The 21,488-nt window shown below is 43.3% G+C and overlaps 1 pseudogene; it reads right to left on the minus strand.

Annotated features, from left to right (window-relative positions):
* The window catches only part of LOC104662640, a 118,610-nt pseudogene that overhangs the window by 74,458 nt on the left and 22,664 nt on the right, over positions 1-21,488 (minus strand).

Consider the following 21,488-nt stretch of genomic DNA (forward strand, 5'->3'; position numbering starts at 1 on the left):
CTGTGTCAGCCAGGATGGTCTCAATCCTCCGACCTCGTGATATGCCCGCCTCTGCCCTCCAAAGTGCTGGCATTACAGGCGTGAGCCACCGCGCCCGGCCGACATGAATGTGTGTTTTAAATAAGTCCCCTGTCAATGCTGATGATGCTCCCCCTAGGCTCATTACTAGCATTAGTTAGAGAAAGCAGGCACAGCACAGAGTGTCTTACACTTGGCATTCTTGTCACAACACAAATACTTCTAGCACAAATGAAGACAACTAATCTCCATCCTAAAGCATCAAATTCTTTGCTGGATCTTTAAAGTTTACAGTGGCAACAAAAGGTAGCAATGCCTGAATAAGCCTGCATTTGGAAAACAACATGTACACATGTACTAATGCAATGTTTACTAAGCAGGTACTATGGGCCCAAGAGTATGTTGCAGAGCACTGCGCTAGAAATAACACATTGTGTGATTTAATCCTCATAACACACTGGGAGTTGGTACTAAGTGTTTAATAATTCCCAGCATTAGGTTAAGGGCCCAGCATATGTATTTCACCTTCTGTTTCTGTTCTTCGTTTTTTAAAGAAAATGTACAGAATAAAAGCTAAATGTAGACAGATGACTGGAATATAGAAAAGTTTAATGCAATTTAGAGAAATTTTTATTGTGTTTATATTTACTATTTTGTGACTTGTGGAGCAACTACTGAATCTGCAGGAATAGAAAACAAGTTGCTAAATGGAATGTCTCTGCAAGCAATGATTTAATAAAAAATTTAAAAATGAAGACCTTGCCGGGCGCGGTGGCTCAAGCCTGTAATCCCAGCACTTTGGGAGACCCAGACGGGTGGATCACGAGGTCAGGAGATCGAGACCATCCTGGCTAACACGGTGAAACCCCATCTCTACTAAAAAATAAAAAAAACTAGCCAGGCGAGGTGGCGGGCGCCTGTAGTCCCAGCTACTCGGGAGGCTGAGGCAGGAGAATGGCGTAAACCCGGGAGGCGGAGCTTGCAGTGAGCTGAGATCCGGCCACTGCACTCCAGCCTGGGTGACAGAGCCAGACTCCATCCCAAAAAAAAAAAAAAAAAAAAAAAAAAAATGAAGACCTTAAAACACATACTTTATTTTTCCCATTTATCTCCTTTGGGGTGCAGAAAATTGTGAGCACCAGTTTTAGAAAGGCAGCGGGATTCACCAGCCAAAACACTCATCTCTTCTGTGAGGCAAGACTCCAGAGTGGGGCCAGATCTAAATAGGATCCCAAATAGAGTGAATCTGAATATAACTGGGGAAGGGAGTGGACCTTATGTAGAATTCTGTTCTCTGTGCCACTGGGGTACTTCCAGTTCTGTTTTCATAAGCTTGCCTAAGAGAAACTTGTATCTCAGAGTTCGTATAATTTTTTTTAGCCACTGCCCTGTCAATTATATAATGCATATTAACAAGCAATTTAAATAAATGTCTTAAGGTTTTCTAGGGTAATTATTAGAAAATAAATATATATTCTTAGCAGGTAATAGAAATACATATAATAATAACAACTCCTCTGTTCATAAGTATCCCTTCAGGTGATGACATAAGTCACTACAAAATAAAGAAAGTGGCCCAAATAAAGCCCAAGGTCTTTTGCATACAACTGTTCATTGTATCAACCATATGATGCTTAATTCAACCCTTTATTCAGTTGCTAGTCTCAACTAAAAGTTCCTGGATGGTAGGAACCATGACTGCTTCATCTATTTTTTCTAATGGCCATATAAAATAAAAGCAATTAGTTTATGTGTTTGAGTCTTCAGACATTCTGCTTGTTTTTCACCCAAGTACCAGAAAACTGGAGAAACTCTCATCTGGGTACCCACCAAAGTCATCTCTTGTGTGAGGGGAGGAGAAGACACAGGATGTCTCAATTTTTGCACTGAAACAGAAGCAGAATTAACCACTTTTGTTACCCTGGCACAATTCTGCTCTGGACATCCTCAAACATCTTAAAGACGCCCAGCTGATTGTGAGAGTTCCCAGTGATCCTGGGCTCATGGCCCAGTGATAAAACAGATAAGAGAGACTCAGGCTACTTCTAAATAAAAAATTAAACTGCCCTGGAGAAGCTCCAGAACCTAGATCACCTGTCCTGATTATCCAGCTCTTAGGTAAGAGGAAGAACAGGAATAGTCTCCTCCAGTCCCACATTTTACAGGTAGGAATATTTGTGGTTATGGCTCTGGATACATTATCACCTTGATCTCTCACGCTGAAGATGCTCGTTCACACTTACATATTCTGCCATCAGATTCTATTCACATCTGGTGCCCCTAACATAACTGTAGCAGGTCACTGGACAAGATCTGAGAAGGTGACAGAACCACAACCTCAAAGGGGAACTTTAAGATGTCTATGTTGACATCTCACAATGCAGAAAATGTCTCTTCTAATTATGCTGACCAGTTTATAATAAAAGATACAACCCAGGAAATGTCAATTGGAAGAAAGATGAAGCATAAAAAATATTCCTGGTAAATAGCTGACATTAATAAAATTCTCTATCCTTTGTGTGCTTACCTATCACAGAGCTAGACATAGACTCTGCAAATCTTTTTCTTTTTCTCAAAGAAAAATCGGCTGAATTTGTCTTTGTGGTCAAAATAGAATATTTGTTAATCAAACTTTACATAAATCTATCTTCTTCCCACAGCTCCTGAACTTGGAGCTATCCTCAGTCTCAGCCAACATAAACCCCACTTTATGTCCCTTCTAAGAACATGTTGACTTCAGGGTAAAATATTCTCTAACCTAGAATCTGATTTTTCCCCCTCCATTTGCCATTCCCCTCCTACCTTCTTTCTAATCTTACTTGCTCCTTCCTGTGAAAGAAAGCCCTTATCTGCCTATCCTTTGCAATCCTTAAAGATCTTATAGTTGGTACTTCTTCCTGTTGCAATACTCTAGAATTTATTTTTTTACATAAATCTGACTTTGTTTTATTTTTAAAAGTCTAGAAACTGCCATGAAGCAAGAATAACTTTACCTTCAATGAGATCCTTTCAGCCCCATTCCATTTTAATCTTAACTGCGTCTGCCTGAAGGTCCCCAGTTTTCCAGGGCTCTGTAGCTTCTCTCAGTATAAAGGTTTCTTCCATGGCTGGGGTGAGCAGGCTGGGAAATCTGCAGGGGAGGCTCCCCAGGAAGAACTAACTAGGTCTTTAATAACCTCCTTTTGCGGGCTCAATATTAGCCTTAGCTTGGAGTCATGGGGCTCAAGCTTCAGTTTTTATGTGACAGTTATTTACTCAGTTTTTAAAACTAAGTGTTTGAAACATCCAGCAAAATTACTGAAATACAGGGTTCATATAAGGGAAAAAAATGTTAAGGTGCTTACATTTCATACCTCAACAAGAAAAGCTAAAGTATCTATTCCTTTTAGACAATAAATGTATTATTATTTACATTAAAAATTATGTAGTAAACAATTAGTCATATAGGAACACTCCTAAGGGGTACCAAGTTTCACCTTGTAATATTTAGCATTAAAATCAGAAATCAAGATCACAGGCTACAGAACAAAAATATTCACTGTCAGAAATTTACCTTGCAAAAAGAGAAATTGACGTTTTCGTGAATCTATGCAACTCACTAATTATCTACCACATTTTCTTGTGGAAATGTATTTATTTTCTACAGCCAAAATAAAAGAGAGATTTTCCTTATTCTTTTCCTTGATAGCATCCCAAAATCTAAGCCTTGGAATTCTGTTTGAAATTACTCAGCTGGCCGGGCGCGGTGGCTCAAGCCTGTAATCCCAGCACTTTGGGAGGCCGAGGCGGGCGGATCACAAGGTCAGGAGATCCAGACCATCCTGGTTAACACGGTGAAACCCCGTCTCTACTAAAAAATACAAAAAACTAGCCGGGCGAGGTGGCGGGCGCCTGTAGTCCCAGCTACTCGGGAGGCTGAAGCAGGAGAATGGCATGAACCCGGGAGGCGGAGCTTGCAGTGAGCTGAGATCTGGCCACTGCACTCCAGCTTGGGCGACAGAGGGAGACTCCGTCTCAAAAAATAAAAAATAAAAAAAAAGAAATTACTCAGCCATAAAAAACACAGCTGAGAAAATTCCTAAACTCACTCTGGGGGGGGGGGGGGGGGGGGGGGGGGAAGGTAAATGAGAATTCCTTTTTTTTTTTTTTTTTTTTGAGACGGAGTCTCTCTCTGTTGCCCAGACTGGAGTGCAGTGGCATGATCTCGGCTCACTGCAACCTCCACCTCCCGGGTTCACGCCTTTCTCCTTCGTCAGCCTCCCGAGCAGCTGGGACTACAGGCGCCCATCACCAAGCCCGGATAATTTTTTACATTTTCAGTAGACAGGGTTTCATCGTGTTAGCCAGGATGATCTCGATCTCCTGACCTCGTGATCCGCCCGCTTTGGCTTCCCAAAATGCTGGGATTACAGGTGTAAGCCATCATGCCCGGCCTGAGAATCCTTAACAAATGGAATATATGATTAGATTTTTTCAAAACCCACCTCTTTTATGCCCTTTGTAAACATTTTTTTTTTTTTAACATTTCAAGCTCTACTAATAACATGCAATTTTCAGTTAAGAAACTGAAGTCAACATAAGTGAACAAATCTTTTCAGGTGGCAAACACAGAGATTACAGGTGTGGTGGCTCACACCTGTAATCCCAGCACTCTGGGAGGCTGAGGCAGGTAGATTACCTGGGGTCAGGAGTTCAGGACCAGCCTGGCCACCATGGTGAAACCCCGTGTCTACTAAAAAATACAAAAATTAGCTGGGTGTGATGGCAGGCGCCTGTAACCCTAGCTACTTGGGAGGCTGAGGCAGGAGAATGGCTTGAACCTGGGAGGCGGAGGTGGCAATGAGCTGAGATCGAGCCATGGCACTCCAGCCGAGCAAGACTTCTTGCCAAAAAACAACAACAACAACAACAAAAACGATGTGTCTCAGTCATGTGTCAAGTAAGGCCATTCAATCACTTAGATTCTCCCACCCCACCCTGCTCAGTTAAATGCTCAATGACCCTCTCTAAGGAGATACTACACTATGCCCCAGTGAGTACCTCAAGTGCAATTTACTTTGCAAATTCTTGCACTTTCTCAGTGGGGTCGGGGTTTTTTTTTTTTTTTTTTCTTGTCTTTGGGGTTACTATTTTTTTCATAAATCCAAGTGACAGGAATTATTTGTTTTGCTCTCAATACCAGCATCTGATTGGCTAACCAGCAACGTGTCTCCAAGAAATGAAAGCTGGGTTAGGTGAAGACAATCTTAACGTCTAAATGTTAGCTTTCAAAGGAACAGTATGCCAGGAGATGCCTCTCGGCCCCAGGGCATCCACCTCCTCCCAGGAGAGGCCACACTCCATACCTCAGGTTGTCCTATGGGAGAAAATGACCCAGGAGCTGATTTAACTAGACACTCTAGCAGACATAGACCTAGTGGGTATCATGATTTATTCACAGAATAAAAGTACTAAAAGTACTAAAACCCAGGACCAGAAAAAAAACTAAATGGTAGCTGAGGACACATAACCCCATAAAGATTCCAAAAAAAGAAAGTGACTCCAAAACGTTCTCATAAGATCTCTGTGCCTAGGGAAGATAAAGAGAAAAACACACAGGGATTTTTTTTACAATATATTGTCAGGGGATTATGCTTTGCTTTCTTCTAAAGGAAACTAATTTTTAAATGTGCCATCCAGTACTTTGTCAAAAGAATGATTAATTAAAATACGGTATCAAGAATGTACACTAGGTCGGGCGCGGTGGCTCATGCCTGTAATCCCAGCACATTGGGAAACCTAGGATGGGGGAACACCTGAGGTCGGGAGTTTGAGACCAGACTGACCAACATGTAGAAACCCCATCTCCACTAAAAATACAAAAATCAGCAAGGCATGGTGGTGTATGCTTGTAATCCCAGCTACTTGGGAGGCTGAGGCAGGAAAATCACTTGAACCCGAAGGCGGAGGTTGCAGTGAGCCACAGCACATCAGGCTGGGCAATAGAGCAAGATTCCGTTTCAAAAAAAAAAAAAAAAAAGTACACACAGACACAAAAAAGTTAAGAATGCGAATTGGGGAGGAAAAGCTGGCGTTTGGAATTGTCAGAAGGTGCTGGTAATTTAGTATTTTACTTCAAGCCAGAGTTAGGTTGGAGAAAAGTAGGGCTGGGGGGTACAATTGAGACCCTGCTTGAAAAACCTAAAAAGTGCAGAGCATAGCCAGGAGCAGTGGCTCACACCTGTAATCCCAGCACTTTGGGAGGCCGAGGCGGGCGAATCACAAGGTCAAGAGTTCGAGACCAGCCTGGCCAGCATGGTGACAGTCCCGTCTCTACTAAAAATACAAAAACTAGCCAGGCATGGTGGCGTGTGCTTGTAGTCCCAGCTACTCGGGAGGCTGAGGCGGGAGAATCGCTTGAACCCGGCAGGCAGAGGTTGCAGTGAGCCAAGATTGGGCCAGGGCACTCCAGCCTGGGCGACAGAGTGAGACTTTGTCTCAAAAAAAAAAAAAAAAAAGGAAAGAAAAGAAAAAATACGTAGGCCATCATCAGCCCTCTGCAGAGTGTGAAAATAGTTAAGTGACATGGAATTAGACTGAGGTGGAAATCTAGTCCCTGGATTCTTACTTTTTTTTTTTTTTTCTTTTTTTCTGAGACGGAGTCTCGCTCTGTCGCCCAGGCTGGAGTGCAGTGGCCGGATCTCAGCTCACTGCAAGCTCCGCCTCCCGGGTTTAAGCCATTCTCCTGCCTCAGCCTCCCGAGTAGCTGGGACTACAGGCGCCCGCCATCTCGCCCGGCTAGTTTTTTGTATTTTTTTAGTAGAGACGGGGTTTCACTGTGTTAGCCAGGATGGTCTCGATCCCCTGATCTCATGATCCGCCCATCTCGGCCTCCCAAAGTGCTGGGATTACAGGCTTGAGCCACCGCGCCCGGCCTGAGGACATTTTTGGAAACAAATGTGGAAGAGTTACACAACTTGACATAGATACTCTCACTGCGTGGGGCCAAAAATTTAATCAAGATTGTGAAGAGAGACCATATGCATTAAGAAAATATGTTACCGTTTTCCTCTTCACATTCTTCCTCTTTCATGTTGTCTTTTCTGTGCTCTACTCATTGACCTAGTAGACAGATACGAGAAGTGCCTACAAGGCATACTCCTGGGTGCTACAATTTTTGCAATGAATATTATTCTGCCTTTTTTGCATGTGTGGTTTATACAACTCACTTACATCAAGAAATTTGTCCAAAGACCAACAGCTACTAAGTGGCTGGGCTGAAACTCAGGATAAACTGAGTTTGTTGATCTATGCTCCTCCATAGATCAAACTATTGGCTTCTGCAGACCCATGAAATACTGGAGAATAATACTTTTACAATAGAAGCCGGATTTGTTTTTCTTTAGGTTTGTGCCCATATAGTACTGTTTATTATTGGGAATAATCCTGTCAAGAAATTGCAGAAGCAGAAGGTGCCTCACACCTATAATCCTAGAACTTTGGGAGACTAAGTTGAAAGAATCACTTGAGTTCAGGAGTTCAGGTGCAGGCAGGCAACACAGTAAGATCCTGTGTCCATGAAAACGGTTTTAAAAAATTAGCCAGGTTGCCGGGCGCGGTGGCTCAAGCCTGTAATCCCAGCACTTTGGGAGGCCGAGACGGGCGGATCACGAGGTCAGGAGATCGAGACCATCCTGGCTAACACGGTGAAACCCCGTCTCTACTAAAAAATACAAAAAACTAGCCGGGCGAGGTGGCGGGCGCCTGTAGTCCCAGCTACTCCGGAGGCTGAGGCAGGAGAATGGCGTAAACCCGGGAGGCGGAGCTTGCAGTGAGCTGAGATCCGGCCACTGCACTCCAGCCCGGGCGACAGAGCGAGACTCCGTCTCAAAAAAAAAAAAAAAAAAAAAAAAAAAAATTAGCCAGGCATGATGTTGCATACCTGTGGTCCCAGCTACTCAGGTAGCTGAGGCAGGAGGATTGCTTGAGCCAAGCAGATTAGGCTGCAATGCGAGATAATTGGTTACACCACCACACTCCAGCCAGGATAAAAGAGGGAGACCCAAGAAAAATTGCAGGAACATTTTGAACAGACAGAATAATTTAAAAGAAAAGCTGAGGGATGAGCTTAGAAAGTCAAAGCCCAAAAACATTTATTTTTCATCATAGAATTAATATGAAAACTTGTAAAAGAAAAAAATTTTAGAGAAATTAAATTTAACACAGTTAAACTGAGCAAAAAATGATTTGCAAATCAGATAGCCTGTGGATCCAGAGTAGGCTCAGAGATACTCCAGCATAGCCACATGGTGGAAAAAGCAAAATGACATACAGGAAATGGAAGAAAGGTGGAGAAACAGCCAGATTGATTGCAGCTTAGAATTTGCCTTATTTGAACATGATTTGGACAGCTGACATACTTATACTTGCCAAAACACTTCAGCTGGAACAAGAATGGGTGCAGTCTATTTATATATCAAGGTAGATTTCACTTTTGTGAAAAAGAAACCTATTGAAAAACATTAAAGGTGAAAACGGGCAGAATTAGAATATAATTAATTTAACAATTTCTCCCTTTTGGTCATCTTCTCAATTTTGAGAGCTATATCAAAACTTTAGATATTGATGTCACTCTATCACCATCAAAAATTTACTTATTGGCCAGGCGTGGTGGCTCACCCTTGTAATCCCAGCACTTTGGGAGGTTGAGACAGGCAAATCACCTGAGGTCAGGAATTCAAGACCAGCCTGGCCAACATGGCGAAACCCTGTCTCTACAAAAATATAAAAATTAGCCAGGCCATTGAAAGGTGAAACCAACTGGGTTTCTGGGTCAGGTGGGGACTTGGAGAACTTTTCTGTCTAGCTAAAGGATTGTAAACACACCAATCAGCACTCTGTAAAATGGACCAATCAGTGCTCTGTAAAATGGACCAATCAGCAGGATGTGGGTGGGGCCAAATAAGGGAATAAAAGCTGGCCACCCGAGCCAGCAATGGCGCCATAGTGACAGTACTTCAAAGTAAGCCTCTTCCCCTAGGGACTAGCACCCAGTTAGCAGAACTAGTGGTACTTACCCGAGCCTTAGAACTGGGAGAGGGAAGAAGAATAAATGTATATACAGATAGCAAGTGTGTTTATCTAATCCTACATGCTCATGCTGCAGTATAGAAAGCAAAGGAGTTCCTAACCTCTGGGGGAACCCGCATTAAATATCACAAGGAAACCATGGAGTTATTGCAACACAATGCAAAAACCCAAGGAGGTGGCAGTCTTACACTGCCAAAACCAGCAAAGAGAAAAGACAGAAAGAAAGAGAGAGAGACAAAGTCAAAGATGGAAGCAAAGAGAGAGAGGAAGAAACAGAGACAAAGAGAAGGAGACAGAGAGAGGGAGAGTCAGAGATGAAGAAGGAGTTAAAGAGAGAGACAGAGAGAGGAAGAGACAAACAGGGCGTCAGAGAGAAAGAGAGAGAGAGACAGACAAAGAAGAAGTCAAAGACAGAGATATAAGTAGTGGAAAAAAAAAAGTGTGCCTATTCCTTTAAAAGCCAGGGTAAATTTAAAACCTATAATTGATCATTGAAGGTCTTCTCTGTAACCCTATAACACTCCAATACCACATTGTTGTCAGTGCAAAGCACCAAGGCCACTGACAACCCATAGCCTTCCTATCAAAAATCCTTAACCCAGCAGGTTTCTTAACAGGGGATCTAAATCTTAATTACCATACAAAGGTCTGACCAGACTTAGGAGGAACTCCCTTCAGGACAGGATGATAAATTTGGTTTTGGCAGTGTAAGACTGCTTTTCAATAGGTTTCTTTTTCACATACTAAACTGAAATCTACCTTGATATATAAACAGTCTTGGGTGATTAAAGGGAAAAGACACAATGGATATTCAGTAAGTGAAAAGGAAACTCTTACAGAAGCAGAGTTAGGAAAATTGCCTAATAATTGGTCTGCTCTAACCTGCAAGTTGTTTGCCCTCAGCCAAACCTTAAAGTACTTACAGAATCAGGAAGAAGCCATCTATACCAATTCTAAGTTAATATGGACCAAACGAGGTCTTATTAATAGCAAAGAAAAATTAAAATCCCAAACTTACAATGTTTTCAACTAAAGTTTGCTAAAAGTTAACAGTGTAACGTATTATCCTGCTACCACACACTCTCAAAGGATTTCTCAGTTTGCAAGAAATAACAAAATCTATCCAGTAAGGGTAGTAACTACAATCCCAAATAGACTCTTTGGCAACAGTGACTCTCCAAAACCGCCGAGGCCTAGACCTCTCTGCTGAGAAAGGAGGACTCTGCACCTTCTTAGGGGAAGAGTGTTGTTTTTACACTAACCAGTCAGGGATAGCACAAGATGCTGCCTGACCAGTATTTACAGGAAAAGGCTTCTGAAATCAGACAATGCCTTTCAAACTCTTATACCAACCTCTGGAGTTGGGCAACATGACTTCTCCCCTTTCTAGGTCCCGTGGCAGCCATCTTGCTATTACTCACCTTCAGGCCCTGTATTTTTAACCTCTTTGTCAAATTTGTTTTCTCTAGAATTGAGGCCATCAAGCTACAGATGGTCTTACAAATGGAACCCCAAATGAGCTCAACTAATAACTTCTACTGAGGACCCCTGGACCGAGCTTCTGGCCCTTTGACTGGCCTAAAGAGTTCCCCTCTGGAGAATACTACAACTGCAGGGCCCCTTCTTTGCCATTATCCAACAGGAAGTAGCTAGAGCAGTCATCGCCCAATTCCCGACAGCAGTTGGAGTGTCCTGTTTAGAGGTGGGATTGAGAGGTGAAGCTGACTGGGCTTCTGGGTCAGGTAGAGACTTGGAGAACTTTTCTGTCTAGCTAAAGGATTGTAAACACACCAACCAGTGCTCTGTGTTTAGCTAAAGGTTTTTAAATGCACCAATCACCACTCTGTAAAATGGACCAATCACCACTCTGTAAAAGGAACCAATCAACAGGACGTGGGTGGGGCCAAATAAGGGAATAAAAGCTGGCCACCTGAGCCAGCAGCAGCAACCCACTCACGTCCCCTTCCACACTGTGGAAGCTTTGTTCTTTCGCTCTTCACAATAAATCTTGCTGCTGCTCACTTTTTAGGTCCTCCCTACCTTTATGAGCTGTACACTCACTGCGAAGGTCCGCGGCTTCACTCCTGAAGTCAGTGATACCACGAACCCACCAGGAGGAACAAACAACTCCAGACACTCCACCTTTAAGAGCTGTAAAACTCACCGCGAAGGTCTCCAGCTTCACTCCTGAAGTCAAGCAAAACCATGAACCCACCAGAAGGAACTCTAGACACATCTGAACATCAGAAGCAACAAACTCTGGACACACCATCTTTAAGAACTCTAACACTCACCATGAGGGTCTGCGGCTTCATTCTTGAAGTCAGCGAGACCAAGAACCCACCAGAAGGAACCAATTCTGGACACACCATGATGGCAGGTGCCTGTAATCCCAGTTAGTTGGTAGGCTGAGGTGGAAGAGTCACTTGAACTCTGAAGATGGAGGTTGTAGTGAGCCAAGATCATGCCACTATACTCCAGCCTGAGTGACAGAGCAGGACTCTGTCTCAAAAAGAAAAAAAAAAAAAAAGTACTTATTTAGTGTCAAATCCTGTGAGGTTTTTTAAGTGGAAACATGGACTTCAGGTTATTTTATTATTTTTATTTTTATTTATTTATTTATTTTTTTTTTGAGATGAAGTTTGGCTTTGTCACCTAGGCTGGTGTGCAATGGCATGATCTCACCTCACTGCAACCTCCATCTCCTGGGTTCAAGTGATTCTCCTGCCTCAGCCTCCCAATTAACCATAATTACAGGCGCCCGCCACCACCCCTGGCTAATGTTTGTATTTTTAGTAAAGACAGAGTTTCACTATGTTGGCCTGACTGATCTTGAACTCCTGACATCAGGAGATCTGCCCACCTTAGCCTCCCAAAGTGCTGGGATTACAGGCATGAGCCACAACACCCGGCCTATTATTTATTTTTTGAAAGGTTAGAGGGGGCTATCTTGTGTTGAAATCTCCTGTTTCCAGAAGAAAAATGTAAACCTGGCCTGTTTTAGGATCTACTTATTTTCTTAAATTTTCAGTTTGATTATGTCACATTTAGCACAAGTGACTCATTTTGGTTTGGTTTGGTCTGTTCGGAACTAGTACACAAGCTCAGTTTAGAATGATGGACTCCAATAACTTTTGTTTTGTTTTGAGATGGAGCTTCACTCTGTCATCAGGCTGGAGTGCAGTGGCATGATCTCAGCTCACTGCAACTTCCGCCTCCTGGGTTCAAGCAATTCTCATGCCTCAGCCACCAGAGTAGCTGGGGTTACAGGCACTTGCCACCACACCGAGCTAATTTTTGTAGTTTCAGAAGAGACAGGGTTTCACCCGTTTGCCAGGATGGTCTCGATCTCCTGACCTCGTGATCCACCCTCCTCAGCTTCCCAAAGTGTTGGGATTACAGAGGTGAGCTAGCGTTCTGGGCAACTTTGTTTTTAAAACTCTCCTTTTTTGGTAAAGTTCTTATGTAAGTCAGAGTGTGACCAAAACTCAGGGCCTTAGTGCCACTCTCAATGTCCATTAGTTAGGGTTTTTGCCCTTATAATGTTATTCATAGGTTATGGCGTCTTCATGGTCACATATGTCTTTGAGTTTCTGTCATTCCAGTTAAAGAGAGACCATTTGACATTCTAGAGATGACTACATGTGAACCTTTATAACTTTTGAGAGAATACGGTGCAGTAGGGAGACTACTATTTTGATTATCAGGAGGATAATACCAAGAGTTGAAACTGGCCGGGCGCAGTGGCTCATGCCTGTAATATTAGCACTTTGAGAGGCCAAGGTGGGCAGATTAACTGAAGTCAGGAGTTCAAGAGCAGCCTGGTCAACATGGTGAAACCCAGTCTCTACTGAAAATACTAAAAACTAGCCAGGTGCAGAGGTACACGCCTGTAATCCCAGGCACTCAGGAGGCTGAGGAAGGAGAATCGCTTGAACCAGGGAGGCAGAGGTTGCAGTGAGCCAAGATTACACCACTGCACTCCGGCCTAGGCTACAGAGCGAGATTTCATCACAAAAAAAAAAAAAAAAAAAAAAAAGAAGAAGAAGAGTTCAAACCATGCTTCTTAGCCAAGGCCCTCATGAACAACCAACAAAAATTAAATAGATTAAATAATTAGCTAGATAATGATCTACTCATTTCAACCAAGCAGCCTGTTCATTAATCCCCTACAACTGCATCTCTGTAATGCCCAATGTATTCTACCATGTGCAACTACAAGTATTAGCAACTACAAAGGTAGTTCTCTGTTTATCCAGTAAGTAATCAAAAGAAATTATCTTATTTAGCACAACTTTACTAACAACATTTAACACCCTTTTGTGTAACCATAGCCTTCACATTATAATCTGCTATAGAGCCCTATTTTGGGGGATAAATTTCTGACCATTGCTTCATCTATGCTTAGCCATGGAAAAAATGATCTAAGAAATGATGCCCATTCAGAAAAGTAATGGCCTGCTGGCAATGCTCTTTAACCCATTCTGAAGAAGTTATTTTTAACTTATGAAGTAGGTTAAAAGCAGTGGATCAATATTGTGTTTCTGATATTATGAGGCAACAAATGTTTCATTAAAACTTCTCACCCACATTAGCCCTTCATCTTTTACCTATCAAGGTGAAAGTTTTGTTGTATATCATGTTGGCAGCAAAATTCTCTACATATAAGTGTACCCCATGAGTGCATACAAGAGATTTCTTTTTTATTTCTGTTGTTCGTAGAGTCATTATATACATGAGTCCACATTTGACTGGTGACTGTATCCACATATGATAGTCACAATTCCAGCTGTGGACTGTGTTCATGAGTCAGATTCAGGATCTTACCAGCGGGCTGTGTCCATGTGAGAGAGTGACATTTATAACTGTTGCCTGGGTGTGCATATGAGAGTCACAATCTCACCTCTGTGCTGAGCCCTGTTACAATACTCTCTGTACACTCGAGTGCTTTATGCAATATGAGTAAATGATGCGATCCTTTTTGATATTCATACAATTAGGAAACCCAGGACATTACTTGTTGCCCTAACGTTGGCTATGAAAGTTACAATCTCTCCTATTAGCTAAGTACAGGTACAAGAGTCCTCCTCATCCCTGTTAGCTGGGCGTACGTATATGTCACAATTCCACCTGAGCAGAGACCAGGCTACAGCATCACATCCCCTGGGCGCTGGACCAGAAATATTTCACAGTTCCCCTATGGGCAGGACCCAGGCAAGACAGTCACATCACCTAAATGCTGGGCCTAGTGAACTGTCACAATGCTCCCTGTGGGCAAGGCACAGAGAAAGAGTCACATTACCTGGGTGCTCAACCCAGTGATATGGTCCAGGCTTTCCTGTGGGGAAAGCACAGGCAGAAGAAGAGAGTCACATCATCTAGGTGATGAACCCAGAGATATGTCAAAAAGTCCCCTGTGAGCAAGGCTAAGGCAGGAGAGTCACATCACCTAGGTGCTAGACTCAGCAATATGTCATAATTTGCTCTATGTGCAGGGCCCAGGCAGGAGAGGAGAGTCACATTATCTAGGTACTGGGTCCAGTTGTATGTCACAATACCCTTCTATGAACATTGCTCATGCGGTAAAATCACATTATCATAATGTTGAGCACTGCAGTATGTCACCATGCCCCCTGTATGCAGAAGCCAAAAAGGAGAGGATATTTACTTCACCTGGGTGCTGGGCACAGTGATAAGTCACAATCCCTAAAGTGGGCAGGGGCCAGATATGGGAGGAGAGTCACATCACCTAGGTGTTGGGCCCAGTGATATGCCACAATGCTCCCAGTGTGTAGGAACCAGGCAGGAGAAAAGATTCACACGACTAATGTGCTGGGCCCAGCAATATGTCAAAATCTCCTTTGAGGGCAGCACCCAGGAAGGAGAGTTACATCACCTAGATTCTTGACTCAATTCATGTCACAACACCATCTAAGGGCTTGGCCTACACAGATGAGTGGAATTACTCAAATGCTAGGCAAATGGGTATGTAAAAATCACACATGCAAGAAGGCCCTGTAGTTAGATTTATAATTCTGCACATGTCCCAGCTTTAGGCATGAGAATCAACACCTCCTATGAGTTATGTACAAGTACAGGACTCATAATTTCAGTGATATATTGGATCTGTGCGTGAGAGTCCAATCCCACCCAAGGACTGTGCCCTGGTATGAAAGTCACAGGCTCATGGGCATGTTGAATTCTTTCCCAAGAGTCATCACCCTACCTGTGGATGAGATCCATGTATGAGAGTCACAATTTTAACTTTCAACTGCCTCTTAGTGTCAGATTCAGAACCTTAAAGGTGAGCAGTATCCATCTGGGAGTATGACAACTTTTACTTTTTGGTGGGTGTGCATACAAGAATCACAGTCCCACCTGTGTGATTGGCACTGTTATGATACTCTGTATACCACTCAAAGGCTTTGTATAATGTTCCTGAGAGTCACAATCTGCTCTGAGACTCTTGTGCTGGTATGATCCATGACTGTATCGTTGCCCTAAGCACAGGTATTAGAGTCAACCTCTCTCTAATTTGCTGCATCCAGGTATTAGAGTCATCATTGCGGCTGTCAGAATGGGTCCAGAAGTGAGTCACCATTCTACCTGTGGTTAGATCCACATATACCAGTCACAATTCCAACTGTGAACTGCATTTACATGTGAGATATGGGACCTTAACAGTGTGCTAAAGACTTGTGTGTGGGTAAAATTTCTAACTATTGGCTGGGTGTGCATTTGAGAGTCAAAATTTCACCTGTGTGCTGGGCTTTGTTATGACACTCTCTGTACTAACTGAAAGCTTTATACAATTTGCATGAATATTGTACTTTTCTCTGACCTTCACACAAGTAACAGAAGACCTTACCTGTTGCCCTAAACCTAGCAGAGAAAATCAATATTTCTCCTGTTTTGTGGGTTGAGGTATGTGTGTCGTCATTGCACCAGTGAGCATGTCCCAGGTGTATGTCACAATCCCACCTGTAGGTAGGAACCACGCAGAAGAGTCACATCACTTGGATGCTAGGACAGGAATATGTCAATCTGCACTATGAGTGGGATCAAGAAAGAAGAGAGTCACATCAACTGGGATCTGGGCCTAGTGATATGTCACAGTCTTTCATGTTGGCAGTTCCCAAGCAGAAGAGGACAGTCACATTACTTAGAAGATGGGACCAGTAATATGTAACAATGCCCACTGTGGGCAAGGCCCACGCAAGAGAGGATTGTCACATTATCCTGGTTTCAGCAATATGTTGTAATTCCTATGGTTAGCAGGGCTTAGCAAAAGAAGTGAGTAACAAAATTTATGTGCTAGGTTAAACAATAGTTTAAAATCCCTTCTATTGACAGGGGCCAGACAACAGAGAAGACTCAAATTACCTAGGTGCTGGGTCCAACAACATGTCATAAGTTCTTCTGCGAGTGAGATCCAAGCAGAAGAGAAGAGTCATTTAACTTATATAATTGGTCCAGAAATATGTCACAATGTCTCATGTGGGGAGAACTACAACAGAAGAAGCACATTACCTAGGTGCTGGGCTCAGTGATATGACACAATCGTTCCTGTGGGGAAGGCCTAGGCACGAGAGGAGAGTCATATCACCAAGGTGCTGGATTCAGAAATATGTCACAGTCACTTCTAAGGGAAAGTTTCAGGCAGATGAGAAGAGTCATATTACCTAGCTGCTTGGCCTCGGTATATGTTACAGTCCCATCTGTGGGCTGGGCTCAGGCAGGAAACTAAAATCACTCAGGGTATGGGCAAAAACATATGCCACAATCACACCTGCAGAAAGATTCAGAGATGAGATAAACAATCCCAAATACGTCCAGCTCTAGGGATAATAGTCAAGATCTTCTGAGTGTTGGGTCTTAAGTATGTGAGTCAGAATCTCAATGATAGACTGGATTTGTGCATGAGAGCCTCAATTCTTAGGTTGTGTCCTGGTAGAAGAGTCACAGCCTCACCAGTGTGTTGAATCTTGGTCCAACATTCACTATCTCATCTGTGGGCCTGATCCTCATATGATAGTCACAATTCCAACTTTCAACTCCTTTGAGTGTGAGATTCAGAACCTCAACAGTGGACTGTGGCTATTTAAGAGGGTGAAAATTCTTACTGTGAACTGGGCGTGCATACCATAGTCACTATCTCACCTGTGCACTGGGTCCTGTTACCACACTCTTGGTCCAACCCAAGGGTGTTATATGGTATGCCTGAGAGTCACAATCCACTCTTGGATCTATGTGCTGGTATAAACTCATGATCTTACCCATTGTCCTAAGCCCAGGAATGACAGCTAACATCTCTCTTATTGGTTAGATCCAGGTATGAGAGTTCTCACTGTGCCTGTGAGTTGGGTACAGAAATGAGTCACCATTCCACCTGTAGCCAGATCCACATATGACAGTCCCAGTTTCAACTGTGAACTGCATCCACATGTGATCCTCAGGACCTCACCAGTAGTCTTTGTCCATTTGTGAGAATGACAGTCCTCACTGTTGGCTGAGTGATCCTATGAGAATCACAATTTAAACTTTGCACAGGGATCTGTTATGACACTCTCTGTACCACTGGAAGGGATTACACAATATACATGAGTTTTATAATCTTCTGTGACTTTCATAAAAGTAGAAAGCCCAGGACCTCATCCATTGTTTGAAGGCTAACTGTGAGAGTCAACATGTCTCCTATTGGCTAGGTCCAGGTATGCAACTAATCACTGTGCCTGAGCTGGGTCCAGAAATCAGTCACTATTCAGCCTGTTCCCAGATTTACATACGACAGTCAGAATTTTAACTGTGGACTGCATCTGCGTGTGAGGTTCAGGACATCACTGGTACGCTTCTTTCATGTTTGGAAATGACAATCCTAATTGTTGGCTTGGTATGCCTGTGAGAACTCACAATCTCACCAGTGTGGTAGACCCTATTACTGCATTCTCTGTAGCACACAAAGTATTTATAGGTTATGTATAATTTTTTTTTGAGATGGAGTCTTGCTCTTGTCACCCAGGCTGGCGTGCAATGACATGATATCAACTCACTGCAACCTCCGCCACCCGAATTCAAGCGATTCTCCTGCCTCAGCTTCCCAAGTAGCTAGGATTATAGCTGCATGCCACCACACCCAGTTAATTTTTTGTATTTTGAGTAGAGATGGAGTTTCACCATATTGGCCAGTTTGGTCTCGAACTACTGACCTCAGGTGATCCACCCTCCTCGGCCTCCCAAAGTGCTGGGATTATAGGTGTGAGCCACCGCACCTAGCCAGTTATGCATACGTTTTATAAACCTCTGTGACCTTTCTAAAAATAGGTGATCCAGGACCCTACACACTGTCCAAAATACAGCTAAGAGAGTCAAAATTACTCTTATTGGCTGGGTTCACATACAAGCTTGACTGTAATGCCTAAAAGCTTGAAAATACATATGTCAAAATTTAACCTCTATGAATGGACAGGGCAAGAGATTCAGATCACCTGAATGCTGGATCAAAAATATGTCAATGTCCACTCTGTGGACGGGGCTCTTGCAGTAAAGTCACATAACCTGGGTACTGGGTCCAGCAGTATTTCACAGTGCCTTCTGTGAGCAGGGTTCAGGCAGGAAAGTCACATTATCTGCATGAAGGGCACAGCAATATGTCACAATCCACCCTGTGTAAAGGGCCCAGGCAGGAGAGAATAATTATATAACCTAGGTGATCAGTCCAGCAATATGTCACAATTCTCCCTGAGGACAGGGTCTGTGCAGGAGAGTAAAATACCTTAGATGCTTTGACCAGGCATATGTCACAATTCCATTTTGGGGCTTTAACCAGGCAGGATAGTCAAATCATTCAGGTGCTGGACAAAGGTCCAGTCACGCCTGCAAGCAGGTCCAGAAATAAGGTTCAAAATTCCATACATTTTCTGGCTCCAGGTATGAAAGTCAAGACCTCCTTTAAGTTGGGTCCAAATACATGAGTCACAATCTTAATGGTAGACTGTATCCCTGCATGAAGACACAATTTCAAATGCAAACTGAGTCTCAATATCTGAATCACAGCCTCACAGGTGTGCTGAATCCTGGTCATTGAGTCACCATTCTACCTGTGGACCAGATCCATGTATGAGAGTCACAATTCCAACTTTTGACTACCTCCACATGTGAGATTCACAGCCTCAACAGTTGATCGTTTCCATGTGGGAGGGTGACAATGTTTACTGTTGGCTGAGTGTGCATAGGAGAGTCACAGTTTTACCTGTGTTCTCAAAAGTAGGCCCTGTTCATGTGTGAGGGTGACAATTCTAACGGTTCACAGGGTGTGCCTATGAGAAACACTGTATCATTTGTGTGTTGGGCCATATGATGACATTTTATGTACCACCCAACTACTTTATACCATATGCAAGAGACTGGTAATTTGATTTTTTTTTTTTTTTTTTTTTTTTTTTGAGACGGAGTCTCTATCTGTCGCCCAGGCTGGAGTGCAATGGTGTGATCTCGACTCACTGCAACCTCCACCTCCTGGGTTCACTCCATTCTCCTGCCGAGTAGCTGGAACTACAGGCACCTGCCACAACACCCGGCTGATTTTTTGTGTTTTTGGTAGAGATGGGGTTTCACCATGTTAGCCAGGATGGTCTCGATCTCCTGACCTCGTGATCCACCCGCCTCGGCCTCCCAAAGTGCTGGGATTACAGGCGTGAGCCACTGCACCCAGCCAATTTGATATTCTTTTTATGGAAACAGGAGACCCAGGATCCTACCTGTTTCTCTAAACCCAGCTAGAAAAGACAGCATATCTCTTATTGGCTGATTTGACGTATTAGAGTCATCATTGCACCTATGATCTGAACAAAGAGATATGTCACAATCCCATCTGTGGATAGGAAGTAAGCAGGAAGTAATCCCATTTGTGGATAGGAAGTAAGCAGGAAGTAATCCCATCTGTGGATAGGAAGTAATCTGTGGATAGGAAGTAAGTTTTGAGTAAGTAAGTTTTGAGTAAATAAGTATGTCACAATCACCCTAGATGGCAGGGGTCAGTTATGAGAGGAGTCACATCACATAGGTGCTGGGCCAAGTGATATATCACAGTCCTCTCTGTCAAAAGGTCCTAGGAAGAAAACAAGAGTCATATCATCTAGGTGATGGGCCTAAAGATATTTCATAATAACCCCAGTGAGCAGGGACCAGGAAGAAGAATTACATCACCTGTGTGCTGCGCCCAGTGAAAAATCACTCTCCCTTTTGTGGGCATGACCCAGGCAGAAGAAGACAGTCATGTCACCTATGTCTTGAGCTCAGAGATACATCACAATCTCTCCTATGCTAAAAGCCCAGGTAAAAGAGTAAAGTTACATCAAATTGTTGATGGTCCCAGAGCAGAGATAAGTCACACTGCCTGCTGTGGGCAGGATTCAGGCAAGAGCTGGACATCACCTTGGTGCTGGGCTCAGCAATACATCACAATGCCTTTCAAGGGCAGGGCCAAAGCAGAAGAAAAACATCACCTTGATGTTGAACTCAGTGATATGTCACAATCTCCCCTACAGGCAGAACCTAAAAAGAATAGTCGTATCAGCTAGGTGCTGGACCTATGAATCAGTCAAAATCCCCCTGGTGAACAGAGACCATGTAGGAAAAGACTTACATCACCTGAGTAATAGGTGCAGAGATATGTCACAATTCCCTCTGTAGGCAGAGCCCAGGCAAGAGAGTTACATGACCATAGTGTTGGATGCAGCAGTATACCACAATGGCATATCTGGGCAGGGCACAGGCAGAAGAGTCTCAAAACCTGGGTACTGGGTTTAGTGATACATCACAAACCCCACTGCAGACAGCACCAAGGCAGAAAAATATAATTTCATCACCTAGCTGCTGGGTCCAGTGATATGTGACAATCACATCTGTGGGCTTGGGTCATGCAGGAGAGTGAAATCACCCAGGTGATGGGCAGAATGTTATGTCACAATTACACCTGCAAGAAAGTCCACAGATATGATTAACAGTCTCCCAAATGTCCTGGATTTAGGTATGACAGTCAACATCTGTATGTCAGGTAAAAGTATGTGAGTCACAGTCTCAATCGTAGACTGGACCCTTGCATGGGAGACTCAATCCCTCCTGCAAACTGTGTCCCCTTGGTGGGGTCACAGCCTCTAAAGTGTGTTTATCTTGGTCTTAAGAGTCATCAACACACCTGTGGACAGAATCCATGTATGAGAGTCAATTATTCAACTTGTGAGTTCTTCTGGGTGTGAGGTTTAGAACCTCAACTGAGGGCTGTCATGTGGAAGGACAACAGTTTTTACTGTCATCTGCATGTGAGTATGTGTGTCACAATTTCACCTGTGTGCTGGGTCTTGTTAGCACAATCTCTGTACCACTTGATGAATTTATATGAT

The sequence above is a fragment of the Rhinopithecus roxellana genome, chromosome 12, assembly GCF_007565055.1.
Source record: "Rhinopithecus roxellana isolate Shanxi Qingling chromosome 12, ASM756505v1, whole genome shotgun sequence".
Lineage (NCBI taxonomy): Eukaryota > Metazoa > Chordata > Mammalia > Primates > Cercopithecidae > Rhinopithecus > Rhinopithecus roxellana.